This window comes from Lates calcarifer, linkage group LG10 (assembly GCF_001640805.2).
Source record: "Lates calcarifer isolate ASB-BC8 linkage group LG10, TLL_Latcal_v3, whole genome shotgun sequence".
Lineage (NCBI taxonomy): Eukaryota > Metazoa > Chordata > Actinopteri > Centropomidae > Lates > Lates calcarifer.
In genome coordinates, this window is record NC_066842.1 from 3,441,706 (window position 1) to 3,463,060 (window position 21,355).

Sequence of the window (21,355 nt, forward strand, 5' to 3'; positions counted from 1 at the left end):
TAGCGAGGTGACATTTGTACAGCTTCTCCTGAGTATTACAGCTATATAAATGTTTTTCAAGTAAGAGCCGATGCAGCTCAGAGAATCTTGATAGCTCAGGTCAAGAAGCAGGTTTTGTAGCAGGGATGTTGTAGGATTGAATCTCTCTCCTGCAGCTTTTAAAAAACAGTTTCCACTTTTGACTCTCAGCCAAAAAACTGTCCTTTATTCACTGGGTGAATACGGTGGCATGGATAAAATATGCTTTCTGAGGTAGAGGAGTGTTTTTAGTTATCCTCCCATCACACACACAAACTAATATTAGTTACACCTGCTGACAGGCTGCTGTGTGTTTAGGCCTCTTGCAATGGTGATCCAGGGATTTAGATTTTCTGACACTGCTGGCAATGACAGCCACTCATGTAGTGTGCACAATAGGAATGGTTGAAGAGATATACCAGGACCCTTTGGCTTTTAAAGTGGGAATCCTGTTGAACTAAAATGCTTGTTCAGTTCCTGATGAACACTGAAGGTGAATGGAATGGAGGCGGTCTGACATTGGAATTGAAGCTAGCAGCAGCAGAGAAAACACCTTCAGGAAATGAAAAGAATGAACTGAGCAAGCTTTAGGTTGATTACCTGCATGTTTGTTACTGTTTCATTTGAAAGGGGCGATTATATTTTACAACACAGTTTATTGAGAAAGTAAAGACTACTACATATATTGGCAGCAACTGGAGTGGTGTGTGTGTCGGTATACTTTCAAATTATATTTTTAAAAAAGTCATCCGTTGGAGCACTTTTAGTTTGCCGCAGTATTTATTTATTTACTTGTGAATTTACTTAGGGGAATTTTACTGCAGCCATTATTAGTTAATTATTCTTGCCATGCAGCGGTGTTTAGAGGTAATAAATATTTTACATTCATTAAGGCAAGGGTATTCTGTTTTATAGCACATTTTACTACAAATAAGGCCAATGTGCTTTACATTAAATGCACGTGAAAACCCCACCCACCCTAAGACAGACAAAAACTTATATCCAGCCTGCAGATATGAACCACACACAAAGAGTGCCTAATCACAGACCTGAGAAACAATGTTTTCAGTTTCAAGGGACAAAGTGACAGATATACATCAGCGAAGCCATTTTTAACTTTGACCCCGAGTTGTCAAACCTCCTTAACCACAGATGCAGTTTTAAGTCTGCAGGCAGTGATTTTAAAACCTGCTCCAAAGTCAACTCCAAAAGAGCTGGATCATTTGTGGCCCTGGCCCCAAGGCTCAGGTTTACAGGTGTGGGAAACTCTGATTTTGTGGGGTGGTAAAATCTCCAGAACTGCTTTCTGTCAATTTCAGTGTTCTTGTATGTATTTCACTGCCCTGCTATTTTGTTGCCATAAACCTTTTGTTCCTTGAGGAAAAGTGCAACATAAATAATAACATGTTTATTGTGTTTGGAGATTTTTTCTTGATTGACTCTTTAAAACTGTTCTTTCATATGAACATGGAAACATATTAGCATTGGCATATATATTTTTTTAACAGTGCTCAGCATGTATTCACTCCAGACTGTGGTGTTCTCTGGGTGACCCCAATTTTTTTCCATAATGGAACAAGCTGGATTCACAAATAAAAAACCAAAACAATTTTTGCAGACTGGCAAACCAAACGCAGATGAAGCGAGCCGGTAGTATGTTACGACCTTTATCTGAATCTCTGGTATTAGCTTGTAGCCACTTGTTTGCATGCTTGCTTAGAGTAAGATTAGAAGATTGAAATCAATGTCATATTATATAAATTTATACACAATAAAAGTGTAAATCAGTGTAAAAACTGGTTTGGAGTCTCGTCACCACCGTGCGTCAATCAGCCTCCAGGTGTTTGACCAAGAAATAGTCTTGTACATAATCTCCCATAAAACAACAATGCGTCATGTTTTACAGTAGCTGGGTTTTGTTACCTTGGGAATGAGCCAGGCTAGCTGTTTCCCCCTGTTTCCAGTCTTTGTGCTGAGCTAATTTCACCATCTGCTGGGTTAGGGTTAGCAAATAAGCATATTTACCTAAATGTTTAAGAACCTTTTGGTACTTCTCAAGGTTTTTTACCAAGTAGAAAGTTTGGGGTGTACACCACCGAGAAGTTGACAGCAGGACTGACTTTACTCATCATATAAATAACATTTTTTATACCCCATTTGGTTGACAAGTGAAGTAATTGATTTACTTTCATTCAGGGCACTGCTCTGGCCAACACAAGCTTGCTACTGCCCAGAACAAATCAAACCATTTTGTAGTTTTTCTGTCTGCTCAGTTGCATGCATTGTGGTCCACAGTCTTTTTTTTTTTTTCATTATTATTATTGTTCCAATTTTTCCCCACATTATTGGCTTGTCTATTGTGTCCCCATTTCTGCCAAACAAAGAACTTGTTCTGGTTTCTAACTGCTGACTCCAGCTCCCTCTGAATGGCCCCATGTTGGACATTGATTTGCCCATCAAGTGTTTTTCATCATTCCTTCAAGAATTAGTTGTCCCAGTCAGTAAAAAGGCAGTCGTTAAATGGTGGTCACTGCTGTTGTGTTTGTTTCAGTCTCTCTTTTTGTGATGTGAGAACACATCTGCATGACAGATCACAGTCAACAGCGGTGTAACTGTCACCTCCTGAGCAGTGCCAAATTTAGCCGCAGGAACTTATCCCAAGAGCAGAGGGGAGACCACTGGAAACAAACACAAAAGCCCTGACAATAGTTACAAATTATATTATGGTTAGTTAAGTTCCTGCAGTGGGAAATGGCTATTAGTGGTCAACACTGGATTGCTGAGATGGTTCAGAATGTGGAAGTGATAAACAGACAAACTGCTCGAAACTGACATTCAATCTCTAGTAAAACTCAGAAACAGGACTTGAAAACATGCACTGAGAAATTCTGCTCAGTTTAACACAGTTCAGATGTTACATCCTCCCATTAGTCAGTGGACGATGAAACAAGATGAGTCATTCATCCCAGGTTTTATTAATTAGATTGCTTTTGTTATATGCTCTGAGCCACCAAGAATAAAAAGTTCAGGATTAAGAAAGTGGTGCATCCTTGTCCTTCTTTCAAATCTTATCTGGGATTAGGGATAAATATCTATCCGGCAGATTACATGCCACCTGGAATTTTTTATTTTTTTATTTTCATTTTTACTGTTTCAGCCTATCCCAGATTAGAATTTAAGACGTCCACTCTTACCACCCCTGAAGGTTTATCTGGCTGTAATAAAAACCTCTCTCAACATGTTGTTCCAAAGTGTGTAAAATCAAGCATTCGGCTTTAAATAATGGGTTGATTCATAGAGCTGTCATACTTGTGATCATAAAATCATGAGAATCTTATTTGAAAAGGTTGGTTTTATTTCTGTCCTCTTCAGGCCAGAGGGCTTTATAGCCACAGCTCAAATATGAGCACATAGCATTGATCTCAAAACTCCTATGTGTATTATGTGTACAGTACTTTAAAGCCACTGGAGTTCAGTCACATATAATGATTATTTTAATAGTCTCACAGATAAAGAATACACTGAAATCCTGTTAGCTATTTACTAATAAGACAGAATGGTAAAAACAAATTACAAATGGATATTAAAATGTCAAATATACACACTTATCAGCCATAAAGTTATAATAACATCATACAGGCTCCATGTTTATTAATTTCAATGCACGTCAATATAGATTAGACTTTTTTTACTGCAGTGTACAATGTGCCATTCAGACTAATCATATACTGCACAAACTTGGTTAGTATGGCACATTGATCAACTGAACAAACAATACTGCTAATGATAATTTATTATGCCATATCTTTGTACTTTATTGTATTAAACTGTTTAAGTGTGGAAGATTGAGTGACCTGATTATCTTAGTCTTACAATCTTAATGATTATCTTTATGGTCCATGAGTTGTAAGATGCAGGACTAGAATGCATCCTATTCATGCAGCTATAACTCAGTCATTATATACACTCCTGTTAGCCGATCAAATGACAGCTTTTGTAGCTTTATAATGGTAATCCACTGCACAGGAACCCCTGTCCACATACTTTTGAGTAATTCTGGTCTGGGGTTGTTTTTTATTGTTGTCTTGTGACCCCTTAAAAAAACAGAATACTGTCTACTTGTGACCCACTGTCACTGTTTCTGTATGCCTGCTGAACATTTGTATAAAATTTTATGGCAATCCACTGACTAGTTGTTGAGATTTTTTTGTCTGGTGGCGTACTGACGGCCCCATAGCTGTTTTAGACAATAGTGTCCTTACCTGTTTGAGCATGACAGTGCTCCTGTGCACAAATCCAACTGCGTAATGAAATGGCTTTGGGAGTTTGGTTTAGAAGAACTTGACTAGCCTGCACAGAGCCCATACCTTAACCCCAGCCAACACTTTTATGATGAATGTGAGCCAGGCCTTATGGCCCAGCATCATTGGTTATGACTGAATGAGGGCATTTCCCTGCAGCCAGCTCCCAAACTCATGTAGAAAGTTTTCCAAAAAGAGTGGAGGCTGTTATGGCAGCAGATTAATATCCATGGTTTTGGAGGAGGATGAAACAGTCACACACAGGAGTGATGTTCTGTGTACTTGCAGTGTGCATTGAGATCCATGAAACATGCTTACCCCTGTTACTTTTAGACATCTAGATAATAAAAAAGTGAAGAGAAAAAAGCCAATAAACATGAAAACCAACAGCAGTGACATGTTTTTTTCACAATATGCTTTTAGTCACATGATTATATTATCACTTTACATAACTGCTCCATGTTATTGTTACATTAGCCAGCTCTCCTTCAGCACAAACAGCCTTAAATTACCAGGCAGTGGTTTAATACCTGTTCCAGAGTTCAGATTCAAGACCAAAGCAGTTGGGACAATTACTGTCTGGACTCTTTAGTCACCTGAAGGCACTGGAGCTGATTCAGTTGGTTAAGTGTTGATATATTTGCCTAGCCAAGCATTCAACTGCTTGTTCTTGCTTTTTTTTCCCCTCGAAACTGCTACATAATCTAATTACGCTGTTTGGGTAGTCCTTTCTCCAACAACATTAATCAGTTTCCACCACCAGTATCAAAATTCTCAACCTAGTACTGTAGCAGTTTAGTCATGAATAATTGTACGTACCGCAGCCATGGTGTTCTCTTTGAAATTTCCACAAGCCACAACACTGCAAATCCAAACTGTCTGAATCTTGGCTCTGGCTTATTTTGACCTCTCAGTGCGTTTTCAAAGCAACCACAGCTCTTTGTGTTGTCAGCCACTGGCATGGAGAAGACATCTGATGGAATTTACATCAGGAGTTAACAATCTTTACCCTCTGCCATAAATAATGACTCTTAAATGATACTTTGATGTTTTTTACTCTAACAGCCGCACAAGCATTCAGACTGGTAGCAACTACTGTTTTTTAAAAAAAACAAACACTTCTGTGATGGAGGTTCAGCATCCTTCCTCACACTGAACGCAGCACTTGATTCCTGTCATGTGAAATGGTTTCAATGGATATTTATCAAAGCTTAATGCAGTTAAGTCATGTGTCCCTGGAAATGAACAGTCCTCATAATTATTGAATTAAAGTTTCAGTTGATCGTTTACTAAACAGCATACCTTCCTAATAAGTAAAATTGAATGATTGTCTGCAGTTGTCAGTCTTTAACTAGTTCACATCCTGCATGAAGATGTAGGACAAGCCCACACATACAGGCGCTGTATGAATCTGTGAAGGATGTCGGAGGCTCTGCACTTTGACTTTGAACTGTACTTGAGGTCCTTGTCCTAGATTTGGCCATATGGACTGCATTACCATATTGTTTATGTATGAGGCCCAAATGTTATTAAGAACAAATTCCTGGGAATTCATTGAAGATGGTCAATGAGGTGATAAATATTAAATGGTGATGAAGACAAGCTATCGCTCAAACTGGTGACTGGGGAACAAACTTGGCACATAAAATGTTGCATATCGTCAGTGATGATGAGTAGTTGTGGTAAGTATTTCCTCAAGTCATGTGGTTTTATTTAATGATCATTATGTGGAAAAAATAATCACAGTGTTTGAATTCTTATTATTGAAAAGCATTTAATCATTTTTTATAATTAGAAAAAAAACCTAACTCCTGTGATTAATGCAACAGACATTTCATTCAGCATAGTGCTGTTCACATCTGTCTTCAGTTGAAAGTGATGTACCCAATGTTCTAATATTTTTAGGGTCTGTCAGTCACAGGCGCTTAGAATTGTTTTAATTTTCTCCCCGTCCATGACAGTTGGCAGATTTGATTTAGCAGAGTTTCCTGCAGCCTTCAAAATCACTTATTACACACTAGCAAGCATCCATTATGTGCAAACAGCTGTGCAGAATTACAGCTTTCTCTCTGTTTGAAATACCTTCATTGATTCTCGCTTTCTTACACCTTAGCAAGTGGAATGTTTGTGCGCAGTGGAAGTGTTTCTTCCCATAATAGCTCAGAGTCATACTGGAGGAAGAGGCCACGTGTGGCCGAATAATCAACACTTGGGAGGTGTTCACAGTTTGGGTGTTTGCAGTCTCTAAATTTTTGAAATCACAAGACTCTGCAAACTTTGGCATCAGGAAAACATCAGTTTGAAAAAACTGGGGTGAAGTTCATGAAATGCAAAATCAAGAAGCGAGCAGAAATGACAGTCTTGTAAATGTTCTAGCAACAGTTGTAAAACCAATTATTTAATAGGCTTGTATAGCTGCTATATGGTTAATGGTTAATTCAATAGTAAACACAGTTATAAATGTTATTAGAACAAATCATCTGATATGAATCTTGATTTTTTTCCCCCCTGAGGTGCCTAGTCCTTCCTATGCTAAAAGATTCTGAGTATGTAATGAATCTGAATCGCATCTGCACCCATGTAATTGGAGCCCATCTGTTGTGCAGAGATTACTGACACTGAGATTTTCAGTGTAGAACCAGGGTTACACATCCTGTTAAATTTAAGTCACTGTGTTGTGTTGTATCAGTGTCCAGCACACACAGAAGCAGGATTGGCAAAACGTTGCAACTTCTGTGAGAAAAGCTATATTTAGCCACATGGTCAGTGGCCTGGTCTCATGGAAAAAAACAAAAAACACTAAGAGTCCCAGATCCGAACAAATGTGGGAATTTACTAAATAGATGTTGGAGCAGAGAGGCCTGCACTCTGTTATTGTCATTAGACAAGAATGAACACGGCCAGAGGTCAAAATGTTTCAATGAGGGTTGTTTTTTTAGTACTTCACAGTGAAATCTGCACTTCAGGCATAACTATAGCAGACCTTGACAATTTTTTAATCAATTTGAAGTTTCAAGGTGTCAGCTCATGCTCTGTAAAACTGTAATATCTCAGTATTTCTGACAGTTTATTCAGTTAGTCCTTGTAACCTAGTGGTCCAAGGCATCATTTCACAGAACTGATTTATGAGCAATGCTTATGTTTTGGTGCCTGAATGGCGGCTGCTTACAAATTTCAGAAACATTTGTGAGTAAATGGCTGCAGCTATTTGGCTTTGGCTGTGGCTGAGAGTGGCGTGGCTGAACAGGAAAAGCTTCACCCAGCTTTTCTTCCACACATGTAAATCTCAGCCTTTCACTCTTCCTCCTCTGGCATCCATCTTTCCCTCAGTGAATCATATGACTGCTTCTCTTCCTTAATCGAGTAGAGGTGCACATTGACTTTGCATTAGAGCAGGAATGGGAATCAATCGAACTACTGGCTGTGGTAAAAAGGATCTCTAATATGCCCTCTCATCTTGCTGAAGACCGCTCGCAACTTGGCTGCTGTGTGTTGAATTAGCTGTGACCTAGAAAATCTTTTATACTTGGAAGTCTCAGAATCATACTGAAACTGCTCAAAGAACGACAGTCAGCCTTGTTCACTACCAAAACCCAACCCATTAATGTTGCCTGACCTGTTAGCAAAAAGCAATAGATCAACAACAGCAGTTTGTGCAGTTTCTAGAAAAGCACATGAAACTTGAATACAGTGAAATCTGTGTTTTTTACAAGCAAAAAACTGAAGCACAGTACGAGATTAAAGCAGAGTGGCCTACTATCTGTATTTTATGATCATGATGGTGTTAGAGGAAAAGTCAGGGGATCACCAAAGACAGTAGAAGACGGTTCATCCTCAGGGGATCAGGAACATCTGTGCACAATTCCACAGTCGTCCATCTAATAGTTATCAAGATATTTTGGTTTGGACCACAGCATTGCACCGACCTTGAAAGTCCTCCAACCTAAACAACCATATAGATTGTTCTGTGGAAGATGCCCATTTGATTTCTGACAGATGAAGCCTCATTTTAGCTTCAGCCAAACTCTAGTGAGCATTTCTACACAAAACACGGACTGTGGAGCTGCACAACATTGTCTGTGATTATTGGTCGAAGGAATTATTACAGTGACCAATAACTATGTTGGGCCACTGGTTGGCATGTGAGTGTCGTATTAAGATTAATATGAGAAAATCCAAACCTAAATTTGTTTACAAATGTCTGCATATTTACCACTTTATTCAGCGTTTTTTGAATATACTCCTGGAGTTGGCTTACCACGGCTTAAATTTACTTAAAACATTAACTTAAAATTTTCCCCAGCTGTGAGTAGCTCTTGTATTTCCTGTTTTCTTTGCACTACAAAATGCTTTAAACGAAATGTTCTTAGAAATAATAAATTGTGGTACTGTTTTTAAAGACAGCATGTGACTGTGGTCCATGTTTGACAAAAGGACAGTTCTTTAACAAAACTTAAGTGGTATGTGAGATGTTTAAATTGCTTGCTTTGTTCATAACTGACCTTTTTTTTTTAAAATAAATTAACTCTTTGTGTAATACAAAAATGAGGCTTTTGAGTCACAAAATCAGTATAGGGTATTTTCTGTATATTTAGACAACTCAAAAATAATAAATAAAAGTTGCAATTATGCATGGTGCATAGCATGAAATTTCCAAAAGGGTACATTGAGAACTATTCTTGAATATGGTTTAATATAAAGGGTGACAGTGTAAAGGAATAAAAGGGGGATTTTGCAGTGAAAGAAGAGAGAGTTTAATTTTTGCAGGGAGTGAAGTGAGAACACATGTTTGTTTGTGGCCTCGTTCCCAGGCTACGGTTTAGTTGTTTTTGTAACTAAATAGAAACATGTTCCCCTGCTGCAGCACAGTTCAAACAGTGTGTAATCCTTGAAGGGCAGGTATGGCTTTTTTTCCTCATATTTACAATGAGAATATTATGAGTCAGATATTTGACTTTGTGTTTAAAAAGACTTCATCTTAAAGTGAGTCAAATAGTTCTGAAGAGGCAAACACACCAGTGATGTCCTGACTCACTCAACATTTTCATTGTTCCTCTGCAGGTTCAAACAAAACTCAAAAAAAGGTAACACAAAATCAACAGTGGTGCTGCTCATACAAATTTCAGGTCACTTCTGTCAGCCTGCAAGTGGTAGACACGCACACAGCCTGTTTGCAATGGAAAATCCCTTGCGTAACTTCTTATGTAGCTTCTTCTAAGTCAGTAGGATGTCATCACATTTTCCTTTTTTTATCCCTCGCAACCCAAAAGTATTTGGCTAACTTTATTTATTTAGTTACAGTCTCATGAGAACAACATCAAAAAGTCAAAACCTGATTCATAATATCCTTCCAAAGTCTGTCTTTAGAGGATTGTTGGCTATATAATTTGTGCTGCACAAGAGAAATATTTTTTATATAGACTGTGTGTCATGCACAGTGGCTCTTGAGCCAAGCATATCTTGCCAAGGATAGTCACAGTAGTTTAAAGCAGCTATTTTTAATAGTTTAAAAAAGTAAACCACTAACAGATGCACCACATGGGTGGGATGCTGTAATGGCCAACAATAAATGATCAGTGATTTCACTATGCAGATGAGGCCCTTTGTCTCTGTCCAGTCAGTTCATTCAATATCTATTAGTTCCTTCATTAACTATTCTATTCTAAAATAATAATAATAATAATAAAAATAAAAAGTTTCATTGTTTTGGAACAGTGACAATAAAGACTATTCTATTCTATTCATCATCAGTCCACCCATCACATGGTCAGATTTAAATGAATGATACATCTCTCCACTTTATTCTAAATCCTACATGATATTAGTCAGAACAACCAGGCAGATGAATAATCAGTGCAGCAGCATGTATACAGCCACATACAGGCCCTACACTCATAAACCACCAACGTGTTAAGAAGCTGGATCAGAAAAAGCAAGTAACAAAGTAATGCAATCAACAAGTATTGGATGGATTGCAATGAATTGTTATAACTTTTATTGACTTTTCATATGATTCCATCATCATTTTAATTTGTCCAATAAGTCTCCAACATCAGGGTGACGTTGATCCAACCAGCTCCATTTACAGAGGAACCTATTATTTGTTTTTTGTGTGTTTATTTGTTTTGTCTCCATGTTACTTAAAAAAAAAGCCTGTGTGTCCATGTATGCAGATGATACAACAATATAAATAGAATCTTAAAAGAGTCACAAATCGTAAAAGAATGGGAACATATCATTGTAAAAGCATTGTATTTGGCTTATGACTGCAGCATAATCTTCATTTGGATGTTACTTTGTCACAAACCAAGCACACACCCCTCCAATGGCAACAACACTCCCCAATGTCAGGGGCCTCCCCCAGCAGGATAATGTTGATAATGACCTCACCACAAAAACGGCTCAGAAATGTCTCCAGGAACACGACAAAGAGCCAAAACTGGAGACCTGGGACATTGGATCTCTGAAGATCTCCTGTAGTGTCTGCCACCAGGACATTGGCAACAGATCCTTTTGGGATGGGGCCATGGATCTGACTTGTTCTGGATCATCCCACAGATGCTGCTTAGAGCTGCCAATCAAGTTAATTTTCAAGTTTTCAGGGGAGTTATCCCCCTCAGCAACAGTTTAACTTTTGACATCTCTTTCGCACCTTATTATTCTCGATGGATTTATTGCATCCTAAACCTTGTATATTTTATGTTTAAATGGGACCTTCGGTGTGACCTGTGGAGCATATGCAGGTGAAGCATACAGGTTGAATCTTGTGGGTTGAAACATGATACATGGTACATTTTTCAACGGTGGTGCATTTGGATGTGATTAAATGTCTCACAGAATTGAGAGTAGACTTTAACGCTGTAGTCATCACCACCAGGGAAACAAAGAGCTGAAAAGCTTTGCTACTTTGGTGATCACTGATTATTGTTAATATTTTCTCAGTAAGTGATTTATTGGACATGTGAAGGATCATCAAGACAGGTGTGTTCGTCTGAAATTTCATTTATCCATTTCCCTCATGCAGGCTCCTCCTTACTTTGATATTATACTCTGCCTTTTTTCTTTGTTAAAAAGAGCAAACTCATTTTTTCTACATCTTATTTATGTTGTGTAGGAAAAGTTGCAGATCATTTTTACAAATATTTTCTATCTACCTTAAACTGAAGTTTTTTTTTATTTTAAGAAGTTTTTTGAACTGCTCTGTTCACTGCTGTTGAGTTCTGTTTGACAAACTGCCTGAGCTAATTTCCTTGAATCATTATCTTTATTAATAGTTTACATCTTTTAAATGCAAGCTATTAAAAAGATTCATTTTGTTTATTGTAGAATAGACATGACAGAAGTAATCAGATACACACATGCTATTACTTGTGTCTATGTGGAATGTGAAACCCTGACGGGAAATCATGTTTACATGACTGACGCATTTTTTCAAAATCTGCCTCTTGGCACCAACATATAACTAATCCTCTGCTTTGATGTTTCTCCATGATAATTCTCCATTCTGCACTTTTCCAGAACATGTGGCCTCTGAGAACAGAGCTCTGTGAGATAAACAAGACATGGATGTGTTCCCTTTTTTATTTTTCACCCACATATAGTTTAACAAGTGAATAATAGTCACATCTGTATCAATATCAGACATGCAATAGAAAATTCAACTCAATTTTAATAATATTATTAATAAAACTTTTTTTAAAAATGCACACAGGAAAATACTTCTTATATGAGTCACTCTTGATGCCAGTGGAGCTGTTAGGGTGAGGTTGGGAACTTGATTAGCAATAATTTGTGAATACAAGTTACACAACAGTCAGTCATCGGCTGCTCTTTGAATATGTAACACAGCAGAACACATCATTTTCCCTGGTCAGTTCCAAGGACTGTAAAGATTCAGAGGAAATATTTTGTCTGCTTGCATTTGTTACATAATGCAAACACAATAATCTAATCTTTTTTTTTTCTTTCCAAAATAAAACAGTGCAAAACAAACAAATAAACAAAGCAGTTTTAGCACTTATATTTTACTTGTATCCATAACTAACTTATTAGTTGGGAACAACCTGCTTTCATGCTGCACAAATAAAAAACATCAAGACACTGTTTAACTCAGTGTAATGCTAAACAGACGCTGTTTTTGTTTCTCTGTCTTTTTTATTTATTTTATTTATTTTTTCTACATGACTGTTTGACACGAAAAGCAATAGCAGCACTTGGATGCATGACAGCATTAAAACAGAAAGCAGGTGCCTCTGATGCATGAGTCAATCATTTTCACAAGAGATGGAGCGACTTTCCCAGGGAGCCTGTGTCACAGGCTCCACAGGAGCCACAGTCAATATTCATCAATCATGTAGTCATGTCAGTAAATATTTTTCTTACATTTTTGTATTCTAATGAAGGACGGCGTCTTGGATTTGGTGAGAAGTGAATTTCCTCTCTCACACAAATGTTTAACATGATTTATGCAAATGGTGACTCAAACCTTATTGAGGACAGATCCACTCTGTGGTAATCGGACAGAATGGGAGCAATCTTGATGTAGTAATATTTTTACTACGGGTTATGACAAAATTGAGCCTTGGTGGGACTGAGCTGGTAGAGCTGTGTTGAGGGTTAAAGATTTGGTGCTTTATGCAATGGATAATGGTATTTGAAAAATTCAGCAGCAGTGTGTCTCTCCAGAAACAATGTCCCGTGTAATCCGTATAAACTGCAGACTTCACTGTGAACAGTTTTCATTGGAGCTATACACTGATGAAACAGTTCCAATGAAAACTGTTCACAGAAATATTTATTTCCAGTGGAAACAGATTTATCTCAGCCTTTGGTAAATTCTTTCAAATGTCAAATAATGCAGCAGAAAAAAAGAAGCAGTTGGTTTTGGATTAAAACAACTGGTCTGAAAGATGAAGACAGGTGGGTGTGGGACTGAGGTGGGTGTACGTGGGACACCAGGTATCACTGTTATCACTGTTATCCTGTCATCTGGAGATTTGGGCTTATCAACGAAATGTCAAAGAAGGAGGATGCCCACCCTAATGACTGATAACATACCTACCCTTCCTTTCACCTTTTCTGTGTAGGCAGCCAGAACTTTCTGAAGACTCCTCGTGTTATAAAAATGTCTCTCTTTGTTGAGAATTTCTTGAATTTTCTGACAGCGTGACTTCAGAGTTTGATAGTTTGCAGATGAAGTAGAATATTGTTTTAGCTGAATGTCAGTGTATTTTTCTTGGTGTGGAGCCGTGTCAAATTATCAAACACAAGAGTTGGTTGTATATTCTTAGAGGTGACATGAACATGCACTCTGACATTCAGCTCCCCTTGTGTTTGTTTTAATCTCGGACTGGAAGTGAGTCCCACCCTGCTCCTGCATGGATGTCCCTGAGCAATACTAGCACTTCCTCTGGGGAAAGAGCTGCCATATGGGAGCTCAGTTAAAATGGTACAGGATATTGTGATGTCATAATTTAAACAGCCAATCTTATATTATACCATGTTGTAAACAAAAAATTAAAATGCTTAACTTTTAAAGAACATAACATAATTTAATGGACATCCGGGGATGAGCGCAGAAACCACACTCTGTTAGTTCACTGCAGAACTGTTTCTTCACTCCTCATTCCTGTGATTAATTGGTTGGAATGTTCTCTTAGCTTTGCAGTCACTACTGCACAGGTGCTGTGCCTGCAAGCTTGGGGTGTTTTGAGGGGTTGATGTGAAACCTAGCCATAAATGCTGTGTAAAATGTCTTGAGTTCAAAGTCACATGTTGAAGAGTCACAAAGTTCTTGCCCCAGAGCAAAATTCTTTCTGTTATTGTCTAAAAGAATTCGCTTTACCCAAACCACACATGTAGCACACAACCACCCACTGCTGCACTACTGTACATGCAAATCTTCAGAACAGGTTTCAACATGCAACAGTTTACCAGTGAGTGTAGCATTTTTTTATTTTTTATTTTTGCCTGTGGTACAAGAGATAAACACATAAAAATAATGTATGTTTCTTGAGATGCAATGTCTCTTTTATAAGAGGGACCTAGCCAATGAATTTAGGTTTTAATGTCTGATTAAGTCTTAAAAATCCATTTGTTTTCTTTGACTTTATTCTTATTTCATATCTTTTTATGGGCTGTGTGCTTCATTTTCATTTTCCACATATTGTTTTCTCTGCTTCTTTTGCTCCATCTTTCCTCTTTTCTGTCTATTAGACTGTCTATTACAAAACTGAACTAAGGCAGAGCAGATATAATGATATTATTCAAACTAGCTAACTAAACTAGCTATATTTATATATAAAAAATATTTCAAAATTACTTCCCTTATTAAAGTATTCGTATTACCTGTCACAGACACTTTACCTATCCACAGTTTTAATTGACTTTACTTAAATGAAAGAAACAGCGCCCCCTCTGGATTTCAACGCCCGCTACAAGTCATATAGTCTGAGTGAAGAAAGGTGTCAGGTGAAGGCACAGACATTAATTAAAGCGAATTATAGAAAAAAAAAACAATTAATGCAACTGAAAGGCTGCGAATAAACAGGACTGTTGAAGTTAAACCAGAGTAAAACTGTCCTGAACTTAGCTAACTAATTTTAGCCGCGCCACAGGAGAGTTAGCTAGTTTTCCACCGTTGCTAATGATATTAGTTATGGTGTTTTTAGCGGAGACTAGCTAGCTAGCAGGCATGAAAGGTGGAGACAAGTGCCCTGGGGGATTATATGACATGGATATGACCACCTCGCCTCCCCTGAGGTAAGAATATCGGTCTCTTCAAATAGCTAACACTAAAAAGTGTCTGTTGTGGCTCCTGAGGCTTTACTGATGGCTAAATGCCCGCTGCGGCTTTGTCTATTTACTGGCTGTGAAACCGTTGATGTTATAGATGTGAAAGTGTAGCCTGGCTTGTCTAAGTGCTGAAACTGCCGTCTAACTGTCTGTTGTCTACACATGTAGACGCACAGCAGGAACAAAGTCCGCTCAGGAATTTCCACAATTTTGCCTTTCACCTCACTGTGTGTGATTTGTGGTTGTGCTGCAGGCCAACTTATCTGTGCACAAGTTCTGGTCGCTTTTGTGTCTAAGCTGTGCAGTGAATAATGAGTATTAATGAGTAACTAAATTATTCAGGCCTTATCTATTGTGTGTATGATTAGAGGGATGGAAAGTATAATAATCTGTTAATGAAGATTGATTGAGGATTACAGGCTATTACACAGATTTTATTGAAGCTATTTTGTGGTGTTACAGTAGTATTTGTGGAGGCAGTAGTTTTAAGTGTTATTGAATTGAACTGAAGGCTTTTAACTACATCTTTTGTATTGTTGTATTGTGTAAACTAAATAGAGTAAACTTGTTTAGTTTTGTATGGCAAGAAGATAAGAGATGTAGGCTATGTGTGATATTAATCTCTGTATCTAGGGCTGGGTGTCATTCAAAAATTTTCAATACCTTCGTTACCTGTTCCTGATGCCGGTTGATGCCATAAAAGAACCGAAGTTCAGCACCCAGCCCTTCCAGTGTGGTTTAAATAGGTAAGACAAGTCAAAGTTTTTTTGTAGTCTTAAGTAGTGTGTCATCTTACAGGAGCATGTTGTGACATGTAGTTAACCCTTTTCACTTTTGATTTTGAATCTTTGTTTGAAGACTCATCATCAGTCAGGCATTTTTTTAAGGAATAAACAGGTTTGCATAATGTTTATCTAAGCCAAAATCAAACCTGAACCCTAAAACCAAATCATTGAACAGCCCTATGAAGAAAAATGTTTTCACTTTCAAGTCATAAAGATAGAAATACAATAGCACACAGACAGAAATTGCTGAGTTTACAGAAAGCAGTGTGTAGTAAAGAAAGACCTACAGGAAAATACCACAACAGTGATTACATTTATGATATTGTCTTATCAGTTGCTGCTTCCATTGTAAATCCCTATCTGTGTAAGTGCAGGCAGCCTCCTTGTGTCCCGTTGGCCTTTGGTTAAAAATAAATGTCTGAAATTGTGGCGTGTTTCACTTTTGTTGATAACAGTTTCATGTGATCCAGTGAGACAGACTATTGGGCACCATGTGTATTCACTGACATTCCACTGTGTGACATTTTTCAACTCAAGGACTTGAGTCGGAGAGAAAAAAATGACAGTCAGGGAGAGTCTGTTGCACAGCTTTGTATTCCCCAAAGTGCTGACATATATAAAGCCATCCTCATAATCTGAGTGAGGAGTTAATGTTGGCAAGAAAATCTTGGTAAGTGTTACCTGTCATCACATTCATTAGGATGAAAGATTGAGAGAAAAACTTGGCTGACTCTTGAGTTTTGTCTAAAATAGATGTCATTATGCGCTGTATAAATAAACCTCCTCTCAGCGGACATCTCTGTTATCTGACATCTTCAGGCGAGGAACATCTCGGTAAATATTCTTTGAAGCCACCCCTGTGGGATTCTGCAGAGTGAGCAGTTTTGGATCACTCTGTTCTCCTTTTTTAAACTGTTGTTTGTTTCACTGTACTGATCTGTAATTAAAGTCCTTAAGGCTGAAGACCTGACCAAGACCTGACCTGTCGTTTGTTTTAATGTTGGGACTGATTCATGTATATGTCCATGTATTCTGTATATATACACAAGCTATCAGCCACAACATTAAAACTGGTAACTGGTTTTAATGTCGTAACCAGTTGGTGTATCCGCTTTGGCCTTTGGAACTTGGGCGTGAGCATTTTCACCGTTGACTGACATTTTGCAGACCAGAATGTTTAGTATAAATGAAAACACAAATACTGAAATAATAATATTCAGTTAATAGATAATATAAGTAAAATGCTAAACTAGTAAATTTATAAAGAAATAAACATTTTATATGTAAATAATTTAAACAACAAATTTTCAGTTTTATCTACGTTATCCTTTGAGCCATCATATTGGTTTAACAAACAGGAATTCTGTTGGCGGTGTGCGCTCTCCTGCCTCACACAGCATGTTCAGAGATCTTTGTCTTTGGATTGCAGTGTGAAGTTTACCACCTAGGGTCAGACGGAGCCAAGCACCCAGGTGGCAAACTCGGCTTTAAAGGGGACGAGGTGAGGAGTCACGTTTGTTCAGTGACTTAAAAGTTGTTTCGATTGGCAGGCTTCTCTGAAACTTGAATGATATATTGTCTGCCGTCCCAAAACAAGCTTATCTGCGTTGTTTGCTGCCCCCCTCATCAATGAGCTACAAGTGTACTGAGGTCAAAGGTACCAGGCCAAGTAAATAAACAGAGGTGACAACAGTGGCCTTTCACCGTACAAGCAGAACTACTGTTTGATGGTTGCTGGGAAACTGGACACCAGACCTCCGGCACATGTCCCACCGACTACTTTTAGTTTGATCCTCTAACTGCGCAGTTGTTGAGCAGGTTCGTAACATGCACATCAGGTCTGGCTTAAATCAGTCTTGGTGAAATGACACAGATGATAATCTATATAAACCGAGAAACCTCCAGACAGGGTTCAAGATTCAAGATTCAAGATGTTTTATTGTCAAATTTTCTTTATGTGCAGGACATACAGAAAAATTCAAGAAGATGTTTCTCTCTCTCTTGGTAAAAAGAAGAAGAAAAATAGAATAAGAAATATATATATATATATATATATATACCCATATATAGAATAGAATAAAATAAAAGTAAAAATAAAAAAAATGTATAAAACTAAAATATTAAATATACAATAAAACAAAATATGTCACACAAACCTATATACAGCAGAGGCACTAGTGCAATTATAGTAGCAACAGACAGGGTTTGGGGATTGGACTCATTGTAGAATCCTCTTGAGTTGGAGAACATAGTTAAACACTGGTTAAAAATGAGCTTCTTTTGTAAATGATATTTTATTTAGTCTCGTAAAATAATTACAACAGCAGAGGGTGGGTGCACAAACCAAAGAAAAAGTGCGAACATGCAGATGCTGTACAAGAAACGAAAAATGAAAAAACATGCAGTCAATATTCAATATTCAACTATAGTTAGTTAGAGTTAATAGATCATGCAGAAGTGAAACAATAGAATTGAGCTTTAATAATGTTCCATGATTTGGCATCTGTGACACTTTGTGGGAGGCTGCTTCAATATTAAGGAGCAAAAGCAATGACCCTTAGCTTTCAGCCTTGACCTTGGAGCATCCAGCAGTCTCTGAGGGACTGTAGATGCTGCTGGTGGTAAAGACACTGCAGGTGGATGGAGAGGGTCCTGTGTTTGTAGTTTGGGTTGTAGAATGCAGGAAGAAAGTTTATTGGACACTTAAGGTTGCACGTTAAATCTGTGAATAAGAAGAGCTCTTGCAACGTGGGAAAATGGCCATGACACAGATTCAGCTGAGAAGACAGGCAGGGAGAAATTGAGAAAGAAATGTGGGAAATAATTTCATATAAAACTGAATTCAATATAATTGAATTTAATTTATTGTATTTAATACAATAAAAACAGGTGATTCTGTCGGTGAGATGTTGTTGGCTGGTTGAAGTTCAGAATAACTCACCACATTACACTGACAATCATGTAAGTCTTGACCCTTGTTACATTTTTTTCCCTCGTGTCTTTAATTACATACACTTGCTATGTAATTATTCTGTACATCACTGTCACAGTGATATATTGTGTAATTGTCTGTGTGTAGGTTTAAATACTTCACGTCTGTAGTCACCCTGTAATCATGTTTTACCTTATCGCTGAGAGCCCCAGCACCTCCCCTGATTTATAGATGTGAGTAATCCATTGAATTCTTGTTTAGGATGAATCCTAATGTTTTAGGTGACCATCTGACCTTTCCTTCAGCACTACCATCCCACTTGTACAAGAGAAGAATCCAAATCTAATCGGTAGATTGCCATTAAATTTACTGAACACATTCATGCTCTTCTTTCCAATTTGATTCCATTACGCACAATTTTTCTCTCAGAAGATTTGTGTAGTTATTTTTTATTTAGGCAGTGGACATTCAACAGTTGTGTTATTTCGTTACAGAGTCACAGAGACGTGTCATTTACAATGCTTAAGAGTTTTTGAAAGGTGAAATAAAGGTGCTACTGTGATATTTTCTTGTGACTGCTGTGTTTTCTCAGTCACAGATAGAAACCAACAAAACTTAAACTGATGTTGAGTACTACTACTAATGTTTATTTCTATAACCCTTAATCAAAACTAAAGTTACAAATGTTTCACAGTTGGAAAAAAATAAGATTTAATTCATACCATAATTATAGAATAACACTAATAATTTAGACACACTCATAAAAAAGTGGTTTAATCTGTTAATCTGTTCAGCATCACTAATGCTCTTGCACCTGAATGGGAGCAAAACCCTGCAGCTGTAAAATCTTATGGAAAGCCTTCCGAGAAGGAGCACAGCAGATTAAAGTCAGTGGTTTGGGAATTTAATGCTTAACAATCACACATGGATGTTGAGGAGTCCACATACTGTGCTTTTTGCCATATAATGGGCTGTATATCAACACAGCACTCAGACTGAGAGTGTGTCTGTTTAAAGGCTCAGAATTGTGTGCTGCAGACACTGAGGCACACCAAGAGTAAAATGTTTGTCTGGCCTAGAATCAGCTGGAAATAAATGGAAAGAGAATGAAATGGGCTTTGTGCGATCTCGTCATTTTTTTCTAGTTTGGGGTTTGGCAGTGTCATCTGTTCAGATTGGTAAACAGAGTTACAGTGGTCAGTTCTGTGAAATATAAAAGGAAAAAGACTTTACTCAAGTCAGAGTGTTCTTGAAAAACAACCTACTTTTTGAACAATTCCAATTTGATAAAGACATTACTTAAATTGCTTGGCATAACAGATTCAGACTGAAGCAGTGCTTGAGGTGGTCCAGTACTCACTGGTGCAGAGTAGTGTTGGCCAAATGGGCCAGTTTCCTTCCCAAACAAGCTGCAAGAGGAAGCAAAAATGTACGACAATACAGAAGCAATATATGGGATAGTTCAGTGTTCTGCTGTCTATGTGGGCCATTAATTTGTTACAAGGTGTGCAAGTGAATTAATGTCAGTATACTGTATAATAAATTAGTCTTGTGTGCTCTCAAATGTATCATTGTGGTCTGGCCTCCCTCAAGATTTGTCAGAAGCCAGTAAAGGTATGATTATATTCAACCTCCAGCGATTTTTCCCTCTCAATTTAAGGCTTCTGTTTTTCAGGTAAAGCAGAGACAGTGACTTTGAGAGGACGCCAGCAATTGTCTGTGCTTTGCTAGCTCTAGGCTCACCATTAGACAGGCATGTTCTCAAAAGCTCCACAATCACCTATTGAAGATAACATCTCAGGCAAACATTTCCCCCAGTTAATAAGAAGTAGATAAACTACAGATATTTATTATTCCTCAGAAAATTCTGCCGTCCGCTCACACATTGATATTTGAGAGCTACAGATTTAATCTCAGCTGTGCTGTGTTCTTCATCCAGAACGCACATTAATGTAATTATGCAGAGTGGGGGAGAGTGATCTTACATTTCTCACTCACACTGAGGATTCAGTCCAGCTCCCTTAAAGTCACATGTCTTTTACCTTGAAGCTACTCCTGTTCCTCGGACCTTGTTCAGTTTTAATCTCAAAAATGCACTGCTGAATTTGGGACATTAGCACGTCAAACTCTACCTTCCAGAAAAAAGAATGAAGGGCTGACTAATGCACCTCTCAGCCCCACCCCAAAAAGAAAACCTTTTGTAATATAAGCATTCATTTGCTTGTTTTAACTTAAAGTTTAGCTAAAAGCCTTGAGTGTTTTCCCTCGAGAGAATGCTCAGAGTGACAGATCCCCTTCAGCAGCGTGTGTCTCAACAGCGCTCGATAGTGCAGTTACATTCCTGTGAGTTTGAGATAAAAGCAGTCAACCAGGAGATGTCAAAACTAAGGTCAATCATACAGTGCCTGTGTACACAGGCATGTCTTTCATACTGTGCACAGATACTGCTTGTACATATGGTTTGTCATTAGCTCAAAAATGATGCACAAAAAGGATAAGATGCACGGTTGCAAGCACCACCCTCC

The 21,355-nt window shown here is 37.9% G+C and overlaps 1 long non-coding RNA gene across 2 annotated transcripts in view; it reads left to right on the forward strand.

Annotated features, from left to right (window-relative positions):
* Positions 1 to 21,355, forward strand: part of LOC108894141 (uncharacterized) — a 52,035-nt gene that overhangs the window by 9,495 nt on the left and 21,185 nt on the right. Inside the window, exon 1 of one of the 2 annotated variants that reach the window (XR_001962764.2) lies at positions 14,753 to 15,080. The exons of the other annotated variant lie outside the window; for it this stretch is intronic. This is a non-coding gene — a long non-coding RNA (uncharacterized LOC108894141). Of the gene's footprint in view, positions 1 to 14,752; positions 15,081 to 21,355 lie in introns of those variants that run through there. 2 annotated transcript variants of the gene reach the window in all.